This window comes from Python bivittatus, unplaced genomic scaffold (assembly GCF_059951505.1).
Source record: "Python bivittatus isolate LINGU-HERP-01145 unplaced genomic scaffold, Pbiv_v1 ctg000080_np1212, whole genome shotgun sequence".
In the NCBI taxonomy this organism is placed as follows: Eukaryota; Metazoa; Chordata; class Lepidosauria; order Squamata; family Pythonidae; genus Python; species Python bivittatus.
In genome coordinates this window covers 46706881-46731456 of record NW_028277035.1, presented here as the reverse complement: position 1 = coordinate 46731456, position 24576 = coordinate 46706881, and the positions used below count along the sequence as shown (strand labels likewise).

At 39.3% G+C, this 24576-nt stretch overlaps 1 protein-coding gene across 2 annotated transcripts in view; it reads left to right on the top strand.

Annotated features, from left to right (window-relative positions):
- The window catches only part of SLC38A3 (solute carrier family 38 member 3), a 67312-nt gene that overhangs the window by 8206 nt on the left and 34530 nt on the right, over positions 1-24576 (top strand). Inside the window, exon 1 of one of the 2 annotated variants that reach the window (XM_088134000.1) lies at positions 16388-16613. The exons of the other annotated variant lie outside the window; for it this stretch is intronic. The gene's annotated coding sequence lies outside the window, so the exon portion shown is untranslated. Of the gene's footprint in view, positions 1-16387; positions 16614-24576 lie in introns of those variants that run through there. 2 annotated transcript variants of the gene reach the window in all.

The window sequence follows — 24576 nt, the reverse complement described above, 5'->3', positions numbered from 1 at the left end:
CAACTGGGAATGCAATGGGACAGGCACTCCTGAGGCATAGGGATGAGCACCATGTGTGAATAGATAAATGTTAAGATTAGAAGGATTTTTCTCCCCTAGATTTTGACCTTTTTTAATTAGGAGAGTATCACTCCCAGAATATCAGTCAGTGATGTGATTCAGCCACCCTACACTTTTGTCTACTTTACTGCACGCAGTTAAGGCTTACTTAACGCTCTACAGTGATAGAATTATTAGAGGGTACAGCAAGCAGAAAGTAAGAAGGGAAAGCAAAAGAACATTGTAATTGCTGGGCTTTTGGCCATGGAGAATTAGTTAGGAGGGTGTCTTCAGATGATTCAGGGAAACAAGTCATGTGGCCCCACACTATATAGGAGATTACTACAGAATAATCTCCTGATACAATATGACATTTATGTGTGTGTGTGTGTGTGTGTGTGTGTATCAGTCCAGTTGTAGGGAAAAAAATCAGGCCTGTGTCCTGGAGCAGCATAGTGGTGGGCAATGGGGTTATGATAATAAAAGGTAAAATTGTAGCAATAGAAGAAACAAAAATAATGGCATTAGTAAGAGTTTATAGATGGGTGAGAAAATTAAATGAAAATCTATTGGGGAACCTATGTATTGGGAAAATCTATTTGTACTAGAGACAAGATTCCAGATCAGGTTTTTAGTGTACAACAGCCCCGTTAGTTTTATGGGAGCTAAAACATAATAGTCTTCCATTGATGAACCTCCTGTACTCCCTTAGGTCCCTTTTTGCCCTTATCACTGAAAAACCATTAAGAGGGGAGAGACCAGGTACTGCCTAATGTCTTTTAACTGGTAGTGCTGACAGTTGTCTGAAAGCACACAAAGATGAATAAAGTGTAGCAGAAGAACTAGGAATGAAGTTAGGTTCCATGAGTTGATTGGAGGAAAGCCTTCCACTAGATGCTCAGTGACGGGGACAGTAAACATTTGGGCAATTGTTCTCTGTCTTTTTAACAGAACTGCATTCAAGCACCAGGAGGAGAAGATGGAAAAGCAGTATCTTCTCTTCCTACAGAGAAAACGTTTATATTATCCTAGCTATATTTTCTAATGGAGTCCAAATTCCACTGAAGTATCAGAGTAAATATGACCCTTTGGGAGAGGATAAAAAATCTTGACAACTGATTATCTAAATACTTTTCAATTGTTTTGTGTTGTGATGCCAGATACCCGGAGTCGGGGCTGACACAAGAAAAGATTTTATTTCCTCTGGGTGAAAATGGTTTCTGAAACTTCATGAGAATAACAGGGGATCAGATGGGGAACAGTGTCTGGCCTGAACAGAATGCTGGGTGAGGGTATTGGGAGGGATGAGTTTAAACTGAGGCTCAACCATGGGCTTGAGATATCTTTTGGCTTCATCTCCTCATCAGCAGAAAGGGAATACTACTAGTCTCTGCCTTGCAGCACTGTTTAGACTGTGCACTGCAATAAAATCTTGCAGCCTCAGTATTATGTGCACATTGCCATTTATGCATACTTGTTGTAGATGTATTTCTCTCTTTATGTTACTGGAGTAGCATGGCTGAGCCCATAGGGTGAAAGGCTGGAGCTTTCAAACTTCCTCCTCCAGAGACCCACCGAGTTTATACAGCCTGCCCAGCCGGCCCAGTGCAGCTGTATGGTAGTTACTGCTGTTACCCCTTATCCTCGGGGAAGTTGCCAGTTTCATCTGGCAACTTCCCCTCAGCCCCAGTCTGTGAGAGATATAGGCTCCCATGAGTTGTGCTGCCCTCCTGGCAAATGAAGGTAGACATGGGGGGAACAATTGAAATAATTTCTATCGTACAAACTCCTGGCCTTGTAGCATAAAGAAGTATGACTAATGGGTTCAGCCCTTCCTCCCCACTGTGAGAGATAACTCAGTCTTGCAAGATATAAATAAAATGCAATGTTATTTTAAAAGCAGTAACTCGAAATATAGGATTTTTGAATCCCCAATTTACAAATTTTGCAATGCTCTCAGCAGACCACAGGATGGTGTTGGCCTGGTGTAATAATTAGTGATCTCAGAAGGGAGGGCTTTCAAGTTATATATCGGCTCCCAAGAAATTAATGAAGAGAAAGTAAATCTTGAACTCAGTCTGAAATTACTTTGTGCAGTGAAATAAGAGTAACAGAGAATAAGGCTTCTAACATTTATAAACAAATGAAAATGTAATGCAACAATAGCAGTTCCCTGTTCCTTAGATATAATATGAGTTCTGAAGCACTCCCCAGCTTTTGGGGGGATTTCATCCATTCATAAGAGCTATTAGAAAGATGGTACACTGCACTTTTTCCCAGTTCAGGCACAGAAGCTTCTTTTTCCATGCCCTGGAATTGTATTATTGCCTTTGAGAAGAACCACACTTTTTTCAGAAAAGAAGAGGTTGAGAGAATCTCCTCAGCATATGCACTAAAGCCCATGCCTGAGAAGGTGTGTATTCAAACACAATCATGGGCTGGCATTTAGACTGGCAAGGAGGCTGCCATATTTTGGGTGCCGGCTGGCTCTTCACAACAGTTACCTAGTTATTCGACTTCCAATAATCAGAAGAAGGTAAAAATCAGGGCAGGGCAACGAAGCCCACAGTCTAATACTACCAGCAATCCTGAGTGTGACTGCTATGGGGCCTTGAACTTTTGAGGTAAAAACCAGGGGAATGGAAGGGAAAGTCTGACAAGACTAGAAAAGTAACTTTTAAGGAGTACACAACCAAAGTTTTCCACAAGAAGAACTCCAAACGTAGTGATAATTCTCACTAAGGCATTATTAAAGAACTTTTAAAAATTGCCACCTACCCTGCTGCTCCTGTACAACCTTACTAGCTGGAAGAAATGAGAGAGTAAGTATCTCTGGCAGGGAGAGTTGCTAGGAATATATTAGAGGTTTAAATTTCCTGATGCCTCAGAGGAAGAGGTTGGCTGTGGCTCTCCCCTTCGCCAGGCCTGTTGCCATTCACTGAAATGCATGGAGTTCTCCCAGCACCACGGAACAGATCAGTGAAGGGGCCAATGGAGAAAAAATGGGGGAAGCCCCACCCAACAGCACCCAGAGGTGGTCTCAGCTGATAGGCAGGTGGCCACCACTTAACAAGGCTCAAGCTGGGTGACAGGGAGAAATGCAGCACTTACTACAGTACTTGATTTGTAAAAGAGGAAAAAGGATCCCATATATTTGTTAAAGGCACAGTTGCCTTGAAAAGGAAAATATGACAACCTTGTGGTAGACTGCAGGCCAGGGCCAAAAAGCCTGTTTGAAAAGGCTTCGTTTGGGAATATTTTCATCCAGTGGTAATATTTTGAAATGTTATTTTACAAACAAGATCCATTGCTTCATTTAAAACTGCCTTGGTTTATTCCATGCTTCTTGTGTAGCTCTCCTGTAGCATAAGCTAAGAAGCCTTGTGTATTTAGCCATTGACCAGTGCATCCAACATTCAGAAAGTAGTGATGGACAGGAGAAAAGAAGTCAATAATTCAAGGCATTTAATAAGATCGTGCCCTATATTTAATTCTTTCTTCGATCATATTAGAAATGTGACCTTGGATCTGAAGTTATGCATCCCACCTTAAGAAATAAGGCATTTCTTGTTCATTTGGTCCCATTTCTGAATGACTTAATTGCAAAGCAAGAATTTTTCTGTGATCTTTGCTGGCCATATAAAAACACGTTACACATAGACATCTGATTATCTGTCTTTGCAAGTGCCTGGGGTGAGTGTATTTTTATTGTTGCTTTTTTTATTTATTCCCTGTTTCAGAGGTACCCTTAAAACAATGTGTTGCTAACTCAAAGATTGACAGGTAGCAGTTCATCCTTTTACACTGTGTAAGGATGGAGAATAAACATGACATATTGGTTTAAGGGTTGGGCTGGGACTGGAGAGATCTAGGTTCAATTTCACCCTCAGGTGGGTGACTCTGAGCATGTCTTAGCCTAGTGTTTCTCAAACTTGGCAACTTTAAGATGTGTGGACTTCAACTTCCAGAATGCTGGCTGGGGAATTCTAGGAGTTGAAGTCCACACATCTTAAAGTTGCCAAGTTTGAAAACACTGTCCTAGCCCAAAAACGACATCACAGATTTGATCCTTTGGAGAACATTAGAGGTTATAATACTATGCATTCTACCTTGAGCGCTTATTTAATAAATAAATTGTAGCCACATGGCCTGCCAGTATAGTATAGATTGCATTTCTTTACTGCATAGTGGTCATTACACCTTCAAGTTGACTTTTTGCTTTGTTATCTATTTCATTTGAGTTACATCTCCTGTACCGCTGTGAAGCATAATGCATAACCCTTGGGCTCGGATGGGGGTTGAGTTGGGAGGCTGTTTGGTCTGGTCCCTGGTGGGAAGGGTGGTTTTGTTTTTATCTCTGTTTTTATTGATTGTTGTGAGCCACCTATGATCATTGTATGAGAGAGTCAGCCATGTTAGTTTTGTAAATAAATAAATAATGAATGAATCATATCTATCCTTCGTTATCCTGTTCTGACGCTGGCTAGCCCTCAGAAACTAGAGTCAGACAAAGGAGAGTTTGAAGCATCTAGCTGACATATCTTTCTTCTTGCATGCTATTATAGCTCCCCAAATACTCTTGATGCGGCCTCAACTATAGCTAAGAGTCTTCCTTACAGTGAGGTTTCCCAAACTATAAAGCTACAGTGTAGAATCTCCGGATGTCTGGCTCTGTAATAGGGTGGGGTTTTTTAATCAGACAGGTGAAGCTCTAGAAACTCTGCTGCCACCCTTATTTAACTGGGCTCTCCAAGGAGGTTAAAAGATCCTCTCCACCCATCCTCTTTCCTCTCCTTTCCCTTCTCCGATATTTCTTTCAGCTGGTTCTTCTGATGCTCTGTGGCTTCTTATCTGACCCTCATTCATCTCTTTATGCCAGATTATCACCTTCCCTAGATGATGATTATCCATTCCTCCTCCTCCTCCTCCTCCTCAACAATGCTGATTCACAACTAAAAATATTAAAAACAAGAAAAAATACAGTACAATAACAGACTTCACTTCTGAAAGCTGTCAGTCTCCTAAAAGCCTCATGTGCCTTCCCCAGCATCTACCCATTAGGTTCTTCAACTTTCAGCAGTATTATTTCCCTCATGCCTCTCCCACTGCCTACTTTTACACAACCCCTTTAGGAAAGAAAGCATATCTATTTGTCAATCATCATCAGGCCAATCCAGGCCTGCTTAAGTTTCTAACAAGCAGACTGTTAAACACCATAAGAGAGACTTTAACAGCTTCCTAGGCTCTTGAGAAATGCAGACACATCAAATTCTTTGGGGAAAAGGAAAGCAGCTTTGTCACATGGTGGTGATTTTTTTTCTTTTCTTTTCTTTTCTTTCTCTCCTTTTTTTTTTTCTTTTGCCAGCTTTTAGGTGGTTATGAGAGAGGCTGTGAGAAAAATCAGCCCAAAAGAGCTGATGTGTGAGTTGTTCACACAGCAGGTGTCAAGCCCGGAAACATCACAGCAGAGATCTGGAGTGTGTTTTTATTCCAAGATTAATCTGAATAAATTTGTATTTATTATTTATTTCTGAAATGGTTAAAAAGTGCTCAGACAAATGGAGAACAAAAGAGACCCAAAGACTCTTGTTAAGCTCATATCTCAATTATTCGCTTAACGAAGGGCAGGCAGATTTTCTACACTTACTGAACCGAATGAACTCCAGGTGGGCCAGGGATAAGTTTGAGCCAGCACCTCCTTTCTCCGGGACATGCAGATGGCTACTGGAATGTTTGGCTATCAGGATGCAACCAGTATGTCTCGCTAAAGCTGATTTGCCATGGCTAGCAGTGTTTCTCTGTGGGCTTCAGAGCTGAATGCCATGCAGTGCTTTTGCTAAACGGCAAAGGCTTGGCAATTTGTTTCCCTCTTTCAGGTGCATTCGTTCCTATCTGCAGCATTTGAGGAGGGGAGGGGTGCTCTCAAACAAGGATTTTATTGTGCAGTTGTATTTTACAAGAGATTCCAACCAGATCATCTTCCATGTGTTCTCTTGTGTTTTTTTTTACCTCCTGTGTTTTTCCCACCATTTCAGATTTCCTTTCTTTCTTTCAATAAGCATCATTGACTACTAGTGTTAAGGTGCCTCTTGTTTGGAAGCATCTCATGAAGCACTGAATATGGTGTTCATGATTGGTGCACGTCCCTCCTACTCCCAGTATTAACAAAGTTGGATTTTGTTTGTTGTTGTTGTTTGGTGTATTGTAATGGTTAAGAGTGCGAACAGTGAAATAAGGGTACTCTCTCAAATTGTGTCTCATTTGTGAAACCATTGCTTTAAGCCCTTCCTTCCTTCCTCCCTCTTCCCATGGCCACAGGAGTACAGTTCATCCATAAGTCTGGAATGTATGCCATGCTAGATATTGTTCATTTGTCTTTCCTCTCTCTCTTTTTACCTTTTGATAACTAACCCTAAACATACAGAAATAATGTAGTTAAGTAGCTTGGTGCCAACATTTGGTAGTAAAGTGTATTGTCACCATTGAGTTACAGCAGCAAATAAGGAGGATCCTCAGTCTGGGCACTTTCCAGATGTATGCACTGCAAGTCCCAGAATTCCCCAACCAGCATAGCCATTTCTGAGAATCTGTGGAGTTGGCTGGATTGGGGAATGCTGCCCTACAGGATCCAGATCTGTATGGATAGGCCTTGCGATAATCAGAGATTCAGTAACTCAGCTCTCTGAGTTACTTTCTATTATTACCTTCAGACTCCACAGAATAATGAATGAATTTAAACCATTCTATTAGAGTCCAGTCTACCTTTATGATAATGGAGGGCCACTGCTGGGAAATGAATGACTCAAGGCAGACTCTATGCTGTCAGCAACTGACATCTCTGCATGTGATGTGATGGGGCCCCACCTTCACATTTAATTTTTTTCCTTGTAATTTGGCACCCTAGACATCATAGGGATGGGCAGTCCTGCTGAAAGGTGCAGAGGTTGTACTGTCCTGCCTCCCAAGCCACACACAACAGCAACTGACTATAGCTTAGCAGAACCCCTGGGGCTTTATTTGTTTCTTTGCAAACTTTCTTTTACCAGGCCATAATGCAGGACAGTCTGGATGTGGTCTGCATGAAGGCTGTTATTTCTGTTTGCAGAGTGCTGTAAGCTTTGAGTTCCCATTTCTATGCCAGGCCTCTGGAGAGGGAAGGGGAATAATCCACAGGGCTTCTATCTGGAACTCTTCTTTGTGATTTCAGCTGGTGGGGAACCCCCGGAATGAGAATTGCATGATGAAAACCTGGCCGTGTAGCAGGAAACAAATTAATTTTGATTACTGAATTAATTCGTCATGAAAAAGTTATGCAGCTCATTAATGGCATATCCTGAGAGAGGCTCAGGCAATATTTATTTCTCCCTGAAAATATTTGAACAGTTCTTCTAGTTTCTTTGTAAAATTTGGATTTTTTTGCCAGATATTAGACCTTCTGTTTAGCCAGGCCATTTCAGTTTGAATTAGTGGACAGTTGATTTTAACTGTTCTTATATTTTAACCAATTATGTTTTAGTTTTTAGGGTGAGTATCCTCAAGAGCAAAAGGGTATGTTTCAAATCAAATCACTCAGTCAATAAAAATTCACTGGAGAGTCCTCTGATGGAAGAATCCTTATCATAAAATATGGGGGATGCATCTTTCCCATTCATTTCAGCTAAACAGAAGTTGTACAGTTGTTCATTGTGTATTAGGTGCCCACAGGCTGAGTGATTCAAAAGCACTTGTCCTGAAGGGAGAGCAAAGCAAGCGATCCAGATGCTGGCACTACTGGAGTGTAGAAATGTAACCATATCCTTGATACCTGACTGAGCTTAGCATTCCAAGACGAGGTTTCACAGATGGAATGGATTCCTGCTACAATGCTCTTTTTTCCTCAAGCAGGTCTGGTTCTTCCTAGGAAAAAATGACATCATATATCCAATCAGTTTTGGATGTATGTACTAAAATGAGAACATGTGAAGCTACCTGAGATGATGGTAATATACCCACTTAGACTTAAAAAAAGCAAAAGGTTGATTAAAAGTTTGATTTTAGAAAGTTATAAATGGACTAAGGGTCCAGATAAATTTGAAATAAGATTTTGGGATTAATTATAAAGAATCCTTTCATGGGAAAGTGCTTTTGTTTTGAATTTTTTTAAGAAAAAACATAAAAAAATAAGACTTAAAAAATTGGACATTGGAGGGAACTAGAGGGAACTAAAGATTACAATTAAAGGAGAAGAACAGTCAAACTCGACTTACAATTACAGAATGAAGCAAAATATTTTAACATATTGATGGGTATTTGGACATATTGATGGATATTTTTGAACAATGGATCACGAAGTTAATTTTAACAGTGTCTGCCTCTATAGATAGACTGTGTTTAAAAGATGTTATGGAAGAGGAACAAGTTCTATCTGACAAGATCGAGACTGATTTGAAAGTGGATTTAAAGATAACAGACTACAAGAATTATATGGAAAAAGATGTTACACTGGACATAGAAAAGAAACCGGCTGATGCCTTAATAATATATACAAATAACAAACCAATAGAGTGACCTGGATAATTTTCCTATATTGGATTTACAAAAGAGGCTTGTTAAAGTTTTGAAGAACTTTGTGAGAAGGGACAAAGAAAAAAAATGAAAAGAAATCAAATTCTATGACATTATTTGAAGATTAAGATTGTTAGAAGTAAAAGGGAGGTATATAAAGTTGGTTTATTTGATCAAGGTTAAAATAGATATGTTGTTATCTCTGGTAATCCTTTAAGGACTTTTGCTGACATCAGGACTGTAAGGACGAGGCTTTAAGGATTTGTTTATAGATAAGAGATAGGATATGGGAAGAAGAAATCATTTGTTATATTTTAAGATAAGTTAATAAGTTACTAAAATTGTTTATTCTTGTGATGAAGGGGGAAGTCACTTCTTTATATATTTATTTTCTTTTTCTTTACTATATTCTTATTTTTTCTTTTCTCTTTCTCTTTTTATTTTTCTTTCTTTTCTACACCTTCTATTTCTTCTTTTTTTGAATGGGTTTGATTTTTTTCTTTTTTTGGATGGGTTTTTCTAAGGAGATAAGGGGGGGGGAAGTAATTTGGTATTGTTAATGCTATTTGAACATTGTTGAGATTTTATCTAGTAGAAAATGCCATTTGATCTTTAAATGCAGTATAAATGCCTATCTGTGATACATCATAGAAAAAGGACTAAAGACTGCAACCAACATTTGAGTTGATAAACTGCAATATCTGAGTCCTTCTCCCTGCTACAATCTACCAAACAGATTGCATTTTGAGGGAAATTCTCTATTCCTCACTTCATATCTGTTTCAGATACATGGATTATCTCTTTCCTTTCTGTTTGGCTTGTGATTTTCTCCCAGTGTTTGTGCCATTTATGGCAAGCTTGCACTTATCACCATAAGGGCATTCCCATATCAGTTTTAGTATGATGTTCATCATCTACAGGAATCTCTGTCAAGAAGGATAGTTTAGATTATGAAAATAAGTTAGCAGCTTCTTTGACCAGGATTCCATAGAAGTGTTAGGTCTACCTGTGTCTCAATGTGTTAACATCTTCCCCAAAGGATGCCAGTATGTGGCCTCACCGTTTTTTTTTAAGTGCTCGCGTACCCAGAATGACAATGCGTGGCAAAGACATGCAACTACTCTTCCTTCAAATGGCATAAAAAGTAGAGGGCTGCAGCTGGTATTTCAGAATAAATGAGGCAGTTAAATACCGCTGCTGTACTTTAATTGCAGGGGTGGCTGGCCTGTTTCATTAGTCATAGTTCACAGATGGAGAAATAAGGACTACAGAGGTTTGCACTTAGTGTGTAGAACTGTTAACATTTACATCTGGGTGAAACTGAGACAAAGACCTTGACACTAATAAGAGTTTTACATTTATTGATCAGATCTTTTAGTAAGTACTAAATATAAATATGGGTTGGGGAGGATACTAGAATGTCTAAGTGTTTGATGCAGCTGTTGGTGAATAAAGTACAGCTTTGTGGCAGTTTTCTTGAGTGCCACGTCTACTAAAAAACCAATATCCCAACGCTTTCCCAAAAGCAATCTGCAAGGAAAAATGGCTGGATGCAGAAAGAGTTAAAATGGCCTCTGGCCATCTGCACTAGTGAGGTAACCTTAAAGGTGAAAGTCTGGAGTTTTGCTACATAAGTTCTGTTCCAGTACAAAATTTCATTTGAGCTGCTTGCTAGGGTTCAACTTCTCTTTCTAATTTCATGTCTTTGCTTTAAAGCCAGGCTTAGATAAGTAGAGGTGGGGCCATACCAATGAGCAAATGTCTGTTTTCTGTGGTGTAAAATCAATTTTTTTTCCAGATGACAGTGAATCTGCACTAGACCAATCTATGTGACTTGCCTTTTGTCTCCATTAAATAGTGTCATATGTCCATTCCATGTGTAATGGAGAGAGAGATTCTGGTTTGGCCTCTTATTTTCATAGTTTCTGGAGTGCTAGCAGGTTTAATCTATTGCAACGAAACAAAAGAGGTATCTTGAGGCACTTTAAAGGCTAATGGATTTATTATGACATATGATTTCATGGATCTCAGTGGCACAAAAGCTTCTGCCCCATTAAATTGATTAGTCTTTAAGATTCCAGAAGGTTCTTTGTTGTTGTTTTTTGCAGTTTCCCCTTTGCTTCAAATGTTTTGAGGGAATGTGCTCTCTCTCTCTCTCTCTCTCTCTCTCCACTGTAGGAGAGCCATTTAGTCTACAGTAGCAAGAAATCAGAAGGAATCTGGTAGCATCTTTTCCAACTAACAAATTTGATTTAAAAAGCATAGGTTTTCATGAGCTGTAGCTGTAGCTCATGAAAACTTACACCTTTTAATCAAATTTCTTAGCTGGGAACAGTAGACCAGGCTTCTTCTGATTTCTCTCTCTCTCTCTGTGATTTTGTATATGTGAAATCCACAGATCTGATGCTAAGAGAAAACTAAGGGAAAGGAAACGTACCCATGCTGATTTCTTCTCTCTGTCTCTCAAAAAGCAAGGCCAGCCGGAAGGTTTTTAGTTTTACATTTGTTTATTGATTTTTTTCTTTACCTTGCTTTTCAGGGATTAATTGCCTTCTAAGACAATTCACATTAATTAAAAAAGGCAATGGCTGTGTTCACACAACACATTTATCTATGATTAATTTAATGATAGTTTATGGAATTAAGCAAATTTCTTGACTTTGCATAACAGCCATAAGCTAACCAACTGGACAAGGCTTTGACAATACATCAGGCGAAAATAAGGTTGACTGATTTATGTGTCATGATAGTGTAGCAAAATAAAGAGAGATTAAGAATTATGGTTTACCGTACTGTGCAAACACTGAATCTAAAAAGTCAAGGCACAGAAGGAGAAATAAATCAAGGGAGGAAAGGTGTAGAAAGCCATAAGGTAACATTCAATCTGTTCTCAACTGATCTTAACATGTTGAGGTTCTTGCTTGAATACCATGGGTGGTCCTTAATTTTCTGGCTGATGGTTGAGGTTGGAATGTCTTGTCTTTAGGTCCTGTAACAACTCTCTTGGATTTCATTGAAAGTGTTGCAGAATATATTTATAGTTTACACTAATGAGGCTCCTATAGTAAAATTTACACTATTATATAAACATTATTATGAAACAGTAGGGTAACTAATTCAGAAACAGCTACTGGCATCAGCTTGTATCTCATGAGAAGAAACAGAGCAAAGGGGAGTAGAATGAAGGCCACAACCAATTAGTGTTCAGAGTTCATAAAAAACTGGGGAACTGGGATCTATTCAATAATTGTGTTGGGGGGGGGTGGAATGTTCCACTAGAAATAACAAATGTCCTTTTACAATAAGCAGTGCAGTGGGAACAATCAGCAAAGGCCCTGGATGCTTGGATTAATAAGAGTTAAGCAGCAGGCTATTGGGGATTACTGCCTTGCTATACATAGCAACAAACTGTGTACCACATCTCAGTGGAGGTGGGGGTGAGGGGGAAGGAAGAGAGAAAGACAGCTAGGATGGCTAGATGGGTGAAGTTGGTTCCTGTGGAGTTGCTGATACGTTGAACTATAATCTCCTGGGACATCCAGGTTCATTTCCACCCTCAGCCATGGAACTCCTGGATAACTTTGAGTCCGTCACCATTTTCAGCCCAACCTAGCCATATGGCTGTGGTAGGAAACATGAGAAGAGGAAGTGCTATATTTGCTCATCTTGAGGAGAGCCAAGATAAAAAAGTAAGAAATAAAAAAGGAACAAAAAATAGTGTTATTGGTGACTTCTCTGTGTTCTGGACTTCTCCCCAAATCCAGGTGATTCTCTTCCTCCTTTACTTAATAAGGATAATATTAAGTGTTTCCTTGTGGAGGGAGTGGGAGAGGCTATGCGTAATAATATTTTACAAAGGTGCTTTGAGAACAACCAGATGATAACTATTGTTGCAGTTTAGTGATTTGGAAGTTATATATCTACTGCTTCCTAATGGGTAGAATTCTGTTGAATAGGGCTGTGTAATGTTCTGGATCTGATGAGATGTGGCTGTTTTAAAGAGTCACAGATAGGTGCTCCATTTATAGTCCTACACATTCCAGCCCCCGCCCTTCCAAATTAGATCCAAAGTGTTACACAGGTCTATTACTTGAATTCTAGCACATTGGAAGAATTTTCCAGTGATTAATTTCTGTTTTGCCTTGTGGGCTCTGAGAAAAGAAAACAAGTTAACTTTCTTTATAACAAATACATTTTCTCATAATTTAACTGAAAAATGTTTACAAAACCTCCATGAAAGAAAAAAAAAATCTTTTTAGTTCCCATTTATATATACTAGAAGTATGCAACTTTTTCCATATTAAGGACTGCAGTTGGCCTTTGAATGACATGTCATGGACAATATGTAGATCAGAAGAAAACACTAAATTCTATGAAATTACATTTCATATATGATTCCTTAGACTCCACTCATATATTTGGTCATATCTCCTAGCGTCACATGAAAAATGACAATTCATTAATTTCTGGAGGATCTTGGGGCCACACCACACCCAAGTTTTCTGCAGATGTGAGTTTCAGATGGGGAATCAATTGATGGACAATTAAAAAATGCAACTAATAGAAAAGGGGCATGCGATTGAAAGGAAAAGTAAGGGATGATTTGGAGTGAATGACATTCTTAAAATGTATAAAAAAGAAGGCAGGATGATTGAAAGGGGAGGAGTAGATAGCTCTGAAGTGGAGGGAAATATGAAGAAAGAGAGATTTGGGGGAGAATGGATTATAGGAAATATTAACAAATTAAGGAAAAGATTCATACTGCATAGGTTCTCTTGCATAGCCTTCTTTAGTTTTCATAATTTGCTATAGAAAACCAGAAGATGCAGAAAGAAATATATCAGTAGGAAAATAGAGCTGTTCTTTAATCAGCTATTCTGTGTTTAGAAAAGAACAAAGGATGAAAGATAGAGCTTCTCTGTATTTGACACCATTTGGGGCTCTGGGTTCAGTCAGCAACCAGAAAAAAATGTTGCAAGAACTTAAACTACTGAGAAGCCAGTCTATGAAAGAATATTTGTACGGGTGGGTATCCCTTGAATTTTGAATAATGGTAATTTGTATTACCAGAAATCATGTGTTGTTTCTTTATCTGAGGCTTCTTCTCCAGAATGTATGCCTGAGATAAGAATAAGGTTGTAAGAAGCATGTGGTTAAGGACTGACCCAAACCGCCACTCTGTAATCAGAGTGGAGCTGAAGCCATCTAACTTCAGGTGTTGTGGCCTAGTCAATGTATGGCCTGTCAGAGAATAGAATCCACACCCTCTTTGGGGCAGTCCATACAGGAATGGACCTATTCCCTGCCCCATGCTCCCTCCCCTCCCCTAAGCAAATAGTAACAACCTGTTTTGCTCTGAAGATTAAGGAGACAGGGAGGGGTTATGTTTACCACAGCCAGCATCAGTGCACAGAATTGTAAGAGAATGATGGCAGTTAGCATCTTATTTGGCATTTCCTGAGCTGCTAGAGCATATAACTTCCATAATAAATCATTCAGCCAGAGACTGAAAACCATTTTTATACCATATGATACATTATAGGGCAAATGGAATATGGGTCTTTGTAATCTGATTCATACATATATTAGGTTGGGTGTGAAACAGATAGAAGGGACTACTATTGACAACTAAGGATGTATAAGTGTGTGTAGCCCACACTTCTCCAAGTACATTAAGGATGATTTTTCTGGACAGCAATTGTCCAGATGTTCCAAATCAACTGCTATTGTAGCAGCTGCAGAAAAATTATTAAATATCAAGCCAGTTGGTAAAATTCACTAATTTACTGTGATTTATAGGCCACCTGACCCCCCAAAACCCCTTGTGGCTGATAAAAATTTCCAGATCTCTATTTTGATTAATGTTTTGACTTGTTTTTTGGAAGTATTTTAAAATTGGAATATTCTGTCTTAATTTGAAATGCATTAATATTCCTTGAGATGTTAGAAATGGTCCTCAGAATTTCCAGTTCCATGTGCTGGTGCATTGTATGAATAGTTGAAATCGCTCATTCATCAACATCATATGCAAGAGACACCAGAAGGAAGTTGCTTGCCATTTGTGGAGAATAAGCAGCTTTCAAGATTTATTTTATCTTCTGTAATTGTCCATATTCAGGGGAGGGGGTTGGAAAAGCAGGCAAGACTTTTATTCCTTAGACGATAAATCTCCATCTAGTGATTCATGATAGTAATGTTCATATATGTGAATTCAAAATAGGTCTGCCTGCTCATTTATGACGTTGATTCACGAAAGAAAAAAAAAGTTCAAGTGGGGGAAAAAAACCAGTTAGACCCCCTCAACTTAATGATGGCTGTCCATAAGTAGAATGCAACAGTGGTAAAGCAGTAGGTGATTCTGACTGCAGCATTATTGGAACAGAGCCAGGCTGCTATGACAATTTTAGAATATAATGCTTCTGATGATTTCAAAATAAGCTGGGTCCGAAAGAAGAATTCAAGTAAATTTGAAGGGTGTCTGGATGAAAATGGCGGAGCTGTGGAAACATAGGAAGCTGCCTTCTGTGATGTCAGACATAGATCCATTTAGCCCACACTGATTGGCAACAGCTGTAATGGATTTTAGGCAGGATTCTTCTAGCCATAGCTGTAAATGTCAGGATTAAGTTTGGAAGTTTTTGCTAGCAAAGCTGGCATTGACTTATGTCTCCTCCTTGAAGAGCACTGAAGACTGAGGTGAACTCAGTGGAATTGCTAAGGAGCAAATGCTGTGTGTGTGTGTGTGTGTGTGTGTGTGTGTTTTGGAGCAGGGGAGCCATTGCTGGAAGAACAGGAGTGCTGCTGACTGGGGATCAGAACCACATGTACAGTAAGAACATTAACCCATTCTCCATAGGCTCCTGTAGAGTTTTTATCTATCTGGTATTGCTCTTTGAACTACCCAGTTTCTCCTGCCCTTTGACACATAAAAATGGCTTAGCCATAGTGTGTTCATTTCACCCACTGTGACACTTTCTAGTGTGGACATCCAAAGAGTATTTTAGTATAGCTTCAGTAATATGTGTGTGAAAGGGAAGGAAAGGAAAAGTGTAAAGTACAAGCACAATGCATAATACACACAAAAGTACCCTTAACATGTGCTGCATTCAGCACTCATGGCATACACACACAGAGACTTCTTTTCCTGTACTGTCATATAGTTCACCTCCTAACACAAATAACTTTTTATGAGAACAAATGTAGACTCCAAAGTACAACATAATGGCACACAGCAGTTTTCTCACAGAATGGCACAGGACATTCTGAGGTAAAATCCATGCTGATATGATATACAGACTTTAAAATCCAGATGCAGTAAGGATACTTGTGGACCAACACTTGTCTTTTTTCACATAAGGTTAAATTTATTTGCTGTTCTGCAAGGTCTTATGCAAACCAAACCAAACCAAACCAAACCAAACCAAACCAAACTGTTTTTTTGAGGGGGCGGGGTTGTCTTCCCACCCTTTCAATTTTTAAAAACTCTCCCTGCTATTTCGTTAAAATAGTTTTCAAATAAGTGTTTAAAAAAATAATTAGTACTGTGCATGACTCCTTCATTTCCACATTAATACTGCTAATCAGGTGCCCAGCTGAATTGCATTCTGGGAAGAAAGCCAGCTATGGAACAAATGCTGTCTCTGCCAGATCCTGCCCGCTGTCAGCAGAGGCCCACTGGCTCTGGGAATTTCATAGAGTCAGGCTGGGAGCCGGAAACTTTTCTTGTACGTTAAATTAACCAAAGAACAGTGGAAATCTGCTTAGCAGTGGCACTTGGTATTCATTACTCAAGTAATTGAAATGTTCTGTGTGATGTAGGGTTAAAATGGGCATTTAATTATAGGATAACAAGATTTTTGAGCAAAACAACTAAAAGAAGCGTTTTTCTAGACTCAGGTAAAAAACACAGGGCTCCCTGTACTAACTGTGATGGGGCTTGCTGTCCAAATCTTGCATGAAGCTTGGAACTGTTTATCTTGCGCTTGCTTCCCAGCAGAGAAGTCATTATTCATCTGCTAAGGAGATGGAAGGTAGGAAATCAGACTCTTGATCTTATGTGTCCTTGTCTCAAACTATATGTTGCAGCCATATCTAGTACTGCAAGTATTTCTGGGAGAATTTCTTTTTTCCCCTCTCATCAGTTCCAAATTAAAAAGAGGCAAAACCAACACTGTTGATATTTAGTTTTTGCTAAGTAAGACTTCCTTGTGGGAGCTTCCTGTGGAGTTCCATCAGAACCTTGTATGTTGTTGACTGAATTAAGGACATGGACTTCGCATCTCCTAAGCCAATTTGAAGCATTCCTGATTTTTATCGCATTGCCCTCTCCTTTTGCTTCTGGGGATTAATTCGTTTCTGACTTGCTTGTCCGTAGATCATCAGGCTTGGGATCTCATGGCAATCAGGCTTGGCAGGAAGGCAAACAGATACTTATCTCAGCCTGGGTGGTAGACTTGCTATTACTTGCTTTTTTAAAAAGGCAGGTTTATCGTCTTTTCAAGAAAGAATAAGAATGTAAGGTATGGTGGAATCAAGAAATCATAACAATTGCTTTTTTTATATGAAAATATAATGAAAGTAAATTAGTACCTTTTGATTGTTGCTGTGTGGGAGTGGAAGGTCCTCCAGCTAATTTGGGCCTAAGCCATATAAAACTGTATGTAAGAGTAAGCACATTAAATTGGGTTTGGAAAGCAACTGGCAAGCCGTGCAGTTGTTTCCAATCCCTACCTGTGCTGCTGATAAAAAACTTCCCCTTTACTAGAGATGTTACATGCTTTCCCATGTCAATGCTGGATTCAGGAGAACTCCCAGATTGTGAACCAGACTGTGAATGGAGAAAGCAGTTCCATTCAGGACAGGCATATCCCCAAATCCAATCTCCAGAATCAGCAGCAACTCCATTTTGTTCGAATTCAGCATCAGTGTGTTCTCCCATATCCAGTCCCTTATAGTCTGGAAACACTCTTGAGACATCCAACCCAGAGTTTGCAGGAAAGGAGAAATACAGCTGAGCATGTTCAGAATATTAGGGGTAGCTAGTTGTGTTCCTTCCCAATTATTTCAGACAGATATTAAATAAAATGGGATACAAGATGGGACTTTGCAGAACCCCAAGAACAGTTCCTAACGAGTCCAGCAGATATCCCTCAGTACCACTTTCTGATAGCACCCAGAAAGGCCAGTGATATGAAGTACTGCAATTCTGTTTTAACTGCCCAGTTCCTGGACACATTTAGAGTTTTGAAGGATAACATTAAGCTTCCCTTGAAACATCTATCTCATGGTATCTTAGTTGTGTAGTATTTTATCTTTAAATAATTCTTTGAGGCAAAGAGCATCTTTCTCACTTTTTCCTAAAATACATATATTGTAGGTTAATATGGTCGGGGATAGGATGAAGCAATTGGAATAGCATTCATGTAATGAGATCATTAGCATGTCTTATGGTGGGTTGTCATGTATGATGGCGTGTACATGGCATAAACATAAGGAAAGGCACAGAAATACAAAAAGCAGGGAAACCAAATGTATCTGGTGACCCAGGGGAGAGACTTATCAAGTGTGTTTGAACTGTATACAAGTGAGTGGTATGTAGTGGCCCATTGAGAATCTATTTCAGCTATTCTATTCAACAATCAGTTGTTTTTATGCTTTCTCTTGTCTAATCATTTACTTAATAATTCACATTCATGTTTGACCATTATGAGTAGATAACCTGAGATAACATTACCTTTTCTCCCACATTGTAAAATATTCTTGTGACAGGCAGCTTTAAATGTTTCTGAGGTAGTTAAAACCATTAGCCCCCAAACCTGAAATCTCTTGGCAGTAGAGATCTTCTCTACAACTTTCTCTCACTTTCCTGGAGGCTTGCCATTTAAGAAATACACAATGAATTTATGACTAACACCCTCCATTTTATGATCCCCGCAAGCTCCAATTTCCACTTTTATCACCAGATAGAAGATAGCACCAGAAGCTGGCCAATAGAATGTACTATGTTTTCCATCAGATTAGATGTCAATTTCCTCCCAGAAGCTCTTTCTGGGTTTCATTCAGCCTGTACTGCCAAACATTTTTTATTTGGACGTTGTCTATTATTTCATTCATGAATGTTCTCATCCAAATTAAACTGTGCAGGAGGTGCTTCCTCTTCACAGAATGGACCTACTGCAACTGTTGCTCCCCTCACCCCCAGCTCCTCAAGTGCTCCAAGAGGATAACATGGTCAGTGGTATCAAAGGCTCTGAACAATGCAGGGTATAACCTGAATTGCAGTCCTCCTTTCTCTCTCCCACTATGGTACCCAGTGCAGATTATCCATCAGGGCAACAAGACCAAACCTGTGCCAGCTTTGGATCTGAATTCAGATTGAAAAGGATTGAGACAATCGATTTCCTCTGTTCCCATTTTGTAATGTTTGCCTCTCTCCTTAAAACATTACTAGAATCTTTTTGGGATTGTTGTAGTCTCAAAGAGTCAGAAGAATTACATTCTGAATGAAAACTATCCAATATTCCATTGCATCAAGACTTGAATTCATGGGGAGGAACGAAGTGATCTCATCAGGCAAATGTTGTGAACTCTGTAATTTGCACTATGATGTCATGGTGTGTGGGACCTCATCATGACTCACAGCAGAAGCCTAAAGGCTTGATGACCTGGAACTTTAGAAAAGATAGCTAATTCAATCTTAGGTTAGCAGTAAATTTACAACAGATGCCATATTTGTTTTTGACTTGTATTGTGGGTTTCCAAATACTTATTTTTTTAAAAAAAGAAAATCTGTGCAAATGATGGTTTTTAAGTTAAAGCAGTTCTGACTCAAATACATTACAGTTTTAGATTTCAACAAAGAGCCATTTCAAGATCTACCTAAATCCCACTCAGCTTCTGTGATCTCACATATGGCCACCCCTGAGAATGCAATTATGGTATTAACTGAGGTATTTTAGATATTGATCTTGGATTTCAAAACTGCCATTTAGGTTACTTTAGCAAATCTGTCTGTTGTAGGAATAAGAAAGAAGAAAGTCAGGTACAGTCTGAAAACGTTTTGGCAAATTGAGAGGCCTTATACCTCTCAAATGAAGTCAAGAAGATTTAAAGCTGTTCCCTTGGTTGAAATAAAATTAATCAAAATGTCAAAGTCGTTTTAGTTAGAAAAAAATTGCACATCTTTTCTTATGCATGTAATATACTGTGTACTGCACACGCATAAATACCAATCACGCGATTCCCTGTCATAGTAAACAATGTTAGGAAAAATTCAGAAAAGGAAAAAGAAAAAGAAATTAAAGGCAGGAGATAAAAGAAAAGAAAATCTGACTAAATCTGGTTTACACCAACATCATTACCTGCAGTATACCTCTCCATACCTATCGGTCCTTGCAAATCATCTGCTCTTAATTAAATTCTTCATTTCTTATTCTTCATTTGCTTAAAATGAACCGCAGTAATTACTTTCTGTAGGATAAGGAAAGTGCTTTTGTTTTGGCAAGAGGTAAAAACTGGGTTCATGCTGAAATCGTCATTGCAAGCCATATCTCCAGGGTACTTCTGGTTTCTGATGTGGCTTTCACAGCCTGTGGAATATTCTTTCAGATATCATGAAACTGGATATTTTACTGACTGCCTGCTTGCTGAACACAGCTTTTCTGAATCATTTTGATGACAATCAAAAGCCCTTCTCTTGAGGCCTGAAAGCACTTGCATAGCCACAGCCACTGCCACCCTGGGCTGTTAAGAAACTATGGTAGAAAAAAGGATGATTTGCCGCTGGATATTTGCTATGATTCCTACAATTTCTGAGGGTTTTTTTGAAAAAAGGAAGTATAACAACAGGAATTTTCAAAGTGTTGTGAACATGATTTATAGGAATAGATTTGTTTATACCTGGAGCCTTTTCTTGGTGACTTGTTAAATTAATAAATTTGTGAATAAACATAAAAAATCAGATCCCATATCATATCAAGAGATTGAACTAAGTGTAAATTTATGCAGATGAAGAGATGAAGCAACCACTGATAAGGAAAATTCAGTATGAAAGAAGATGAGTTCACAAAAATGTGGGCCGTCTCAGGAAATTTGTTCATCATAGTGACAAATATTTTGATTACAAGTAAGTGAAATTCTCCTCATGATAAGGATCAATTTTTGGTTTCTATTTCTTTATGTAACTATTCACTGCAATTTGACAAATGGAACCTGTGCAGAGAAAAATTAATTTTTTTTGTAATTCAGATTAAGCGTCAGAAGACAAGTAAGTGGCTACAACTGGCAGATTGTTGGATGTAGGGGCAGAGCCTGCCCCTTGAAGGAAAAAGATCACTCAACATAAAGCCTCAAGCTATGTGATACCCTGCATAAAGTCTTCTATTTTCTGCCATTCGTTCCCAGAAGGAAAACAAAAAAATAAAGAATTGTGCTTGAAGAAAAAATTGTAGTGGTGGTCAAAAACCTGAGTCTGACATGGGATGCGGGGAAAATCTTGCCTTCTGTTGAGAACCCCCTCACATTTGTGTGGCTGTGATGTGTCTCTGTGCCTTCTTTGCTGGTCCACCTATCCCACTCAACTTCAATCATAACTGATAGAGCGATAAGAATGGTGTGCAGGTGGCCATATCTGCATGAAAGACCACAAGATTGATAATGGGAAATAGTGTACTTCTCATATTTTACATAATGACCAGAGGCCTTGTTCATAGTCACATCTTAGTCACTTCCCAATTGATTATTGCAAGGCACTGTACATGGGGCTGTCCTTGAATACCATCTGGAAGCTACAACTGGTTCAGAGCATGCTGTGGTTCGCCTATGTTACACTGCTGTTACATGAGCTCCACTGGCTTCCAGTTGCTTTCGGGGTGCAGTTCAAAGTGTTGGTTATCACCTTCAAAGCCCTACATAGCACAGAGGCAGATTATCACCTCACCCAAGGGTATCTGGCCATCCCACTAGGTTAGATGGGGGTGAGTGCTCCAAGTCCCTTTCTTCTGTTTGTCATCTAGTGAGACCTCGAAGGCATGCCTTCTCCATAGCTGCCCTGGCCCTTTGGAATCGCTTCCCACCCGAGATTTGGTGGGTTGGAGTTGCTGTGAGCTGCATAGGATCACTATATAAGTTCTTGAGATAAAAAAGAAGGGTAAGAATGGTAAAACAATTGCAAAGAGGAGGGTTTTTTATCCAGGTAAATACCTGGATATGGAGAGGAAGACTGGAAATAGAATAAATCATTGGGTCTCATTATACCAACTGCAATTTATGGTATACTAATGTAAATATAGTTTTAAAAACAACAACAGAACCGCAAACATTCATGGGCTATAGGTAGCAGAGGAAAGACAGCCAAAAGGAGTTGGTGGTGAAGAGAAGCTGGGATGTAGTTCCCCTCTTTCTTTAGGCACAAACTGCCTCTAAAGATGCTCTGTTTTGGAAACTACTTCCCAGCTATCAGCAAAGAAGAGCTAGGAGGCCCAACAGAAGGTGCTTTGTGTTGCCTGCCAGCATGTCTGAGGCTCAGGATTTTCCAGACCTGGCAAACTAGCCTGCCAGAGATTTGCCTCCAGCCCCTCTGCAGCTCTTCTCAGACTTCAGCCCATTCATAAGCTGCTGGCCAGCCCCAGGTGGGCTGAACTTTTGTTCCTGTGAGAATATGAGAACTCTTGGGGCAGTATTTGTGGATGTTAAAGGAGAGACCTTCATCTTGCTTACTGATGAAGTGAGATGATTAATTTCCTTTCTACTTACAGCTTTGTGGCCTTTAAAAAAAAATGGCCTAGAAAAGTTCAGTTGCTGAATGAATGAGAAGAACCACACTCCACCTGACAAGCTTCTTGCAGAATTGTTTTCCCCCCAATGTTTTTAGAGTCCATGCAGTGCAGTTGGTGTTATCAGCCCTCTGCTCTGAGCAGCAGGTCAGATACTCTTTCTGGAGGCTAAGTTTTGGAATATTTTTTTCCATGTACTTAGAGGTAAATATTTTGTATTTGAAGGGAGGTATGTGGAGAATTACTATTTATATGGAGATTTTTATTGGAAAAATCATTACCAAGATAATAATGAGATTTAAAAGAAGAGCTTGGCTATGCAGTCTCTTTTTCAGTAGAATATAAAGTCTCAGTTACTCTTTTGCTGGTAGAAAAATTTGACTTGGTTACATTCTTTAGGTTTCCCAGCTCTAGAATTCTATGCATCTCATAGAGTTTCCAAATGCTCATTCAAGGTCGTCTGCATGCTTGACAATGAAGCACAAGAAGCAAAAGAAGAAGAAGAATTTTTCCAAGGGCTCACAGTAGTATAAGCACTTGGGCTTGAGCTTCACTTGGGCTGGAGCCTCACATCTTGTTGTGTTGTGTTATGTTGTGTGAAGTGTAAGACTTGAGTAGACACCACAGCCGTGCTTAGTAATGTCCAGGGATAATCTGGCTGTTCTGTTCTATCACTGTGTTGGAAGAAATAATGCTTGGCGAGCTTCTTGCTCAGCATTTGAATATACAGGAATGTATGAAGAACTGGTAAACTTTTTAAAAATGAATACTGGATTATTCCAGTAAGCAAAATAAAATGCAGCATCTTGTAGGAACCAGTAGTATTATGACCTTGTAAGACAGCTTAGGACCTCAAATATCCCTGCTTCCAGTTTTCCTGCAAAAAATTGGAGGATGCCATTTTCTATCCGTAATTTGAATCTTCCAAATTTGTGCCCAATAGTCCACTTACTAAGAAAGAGAAGACAGGGTTCCTTTTGTAACTGCTGTCAATTTTTTCAGGTTCAGTTGCAGGATGTCTGCACCCCTTTGCATTAAATTTGGCTCATTTCCACTAGCAGCCTTCTCTTCTTGCTACATCTACCTTGGCCTATTCTGCTGCTGTTCTCCTCTCACTTTTTCCCACTCAAGCACAAAAGCAGGGATACTGCCTGTACAGCATGCCAAGTACTTTTCTCAGTTCTGGTTCAACTGCAACTGTGCGCACGAAAGGGACAGAGGCTGCTCTGCTTGCAGCCAGAGATTTAAGGCGCTCAGCCTGTTTAGCATCTAAAAAGAAAGCTAAGGAATAACTTGGGTATGGTGAGCAAAGCAAAAGTGCTAATAGCTATTGATGGGAAACTATAATAACACGCCAAAAGGCTGGAAATGAAAACTACCCAGGTGTACATAAGAAATAAGACACATTGTTTTCCTGTGAGAGTAACTAAGCATTACCATGGCTTGGAAGAGAATGGGAAGCAATCTTCTTTCAAATACCAGCAAATGTAGGCTTCAAGGCTGTCTAAATTTGGCCTGCAGTAGCTTAGATTATCCCATGGTTCAAGCCTGATGTAGACATTGAGATGTAGACACTCCCAAGTCTGATGCCAATGTCATCTTCTTCCAACCCATAATTTCAGTCTGGATTTTCCTCTCTTTATTCAGGACCCTATTGCCCACTGAAGATATACAAAGCAATATATCAGCAGTGTGTGTGCGCGTGATGTAGTGGTGGGGGATGGTACAGATAGAAACTTTAGTATAGCTAAGCAAAGCCCAGAAAATGTGCAGCCTGTCTGTATACATTAATACTGATTGTCCCTGTTGGGTAGGAGGGTACCCAGCTATCTGAAGCAGGAAGTCAGTAATCCAAACAGCTCGACGCTTTGTTTTATTACCATGGTAGAGCTAGGAGCAGAAAATGGGAGGCATTGCATGAATTTAATGACCTTTTTCTCAAAAAATTGGTATCCTGTAACAATCAGAAAAGGCTTACCTCAGATTTCCATCTGCAAAATCTAAGACAAGATATTAATTATTTTGCTTTCTTACAAGGATTTGAATATATACATATGAATCTGTGGTAAAGTTTTCATTGCTTTATTTATTATTGGGGAAGATTCCCCAGTTGCAATCTTTCCAGGGGATTCCAATCCTATGAATGTCTACTTAGAAATATCTTAGAAATTTGTTGGAATTTACTTGTCCATAAGTGAATTGAATTGCAGCCCAGATCTTC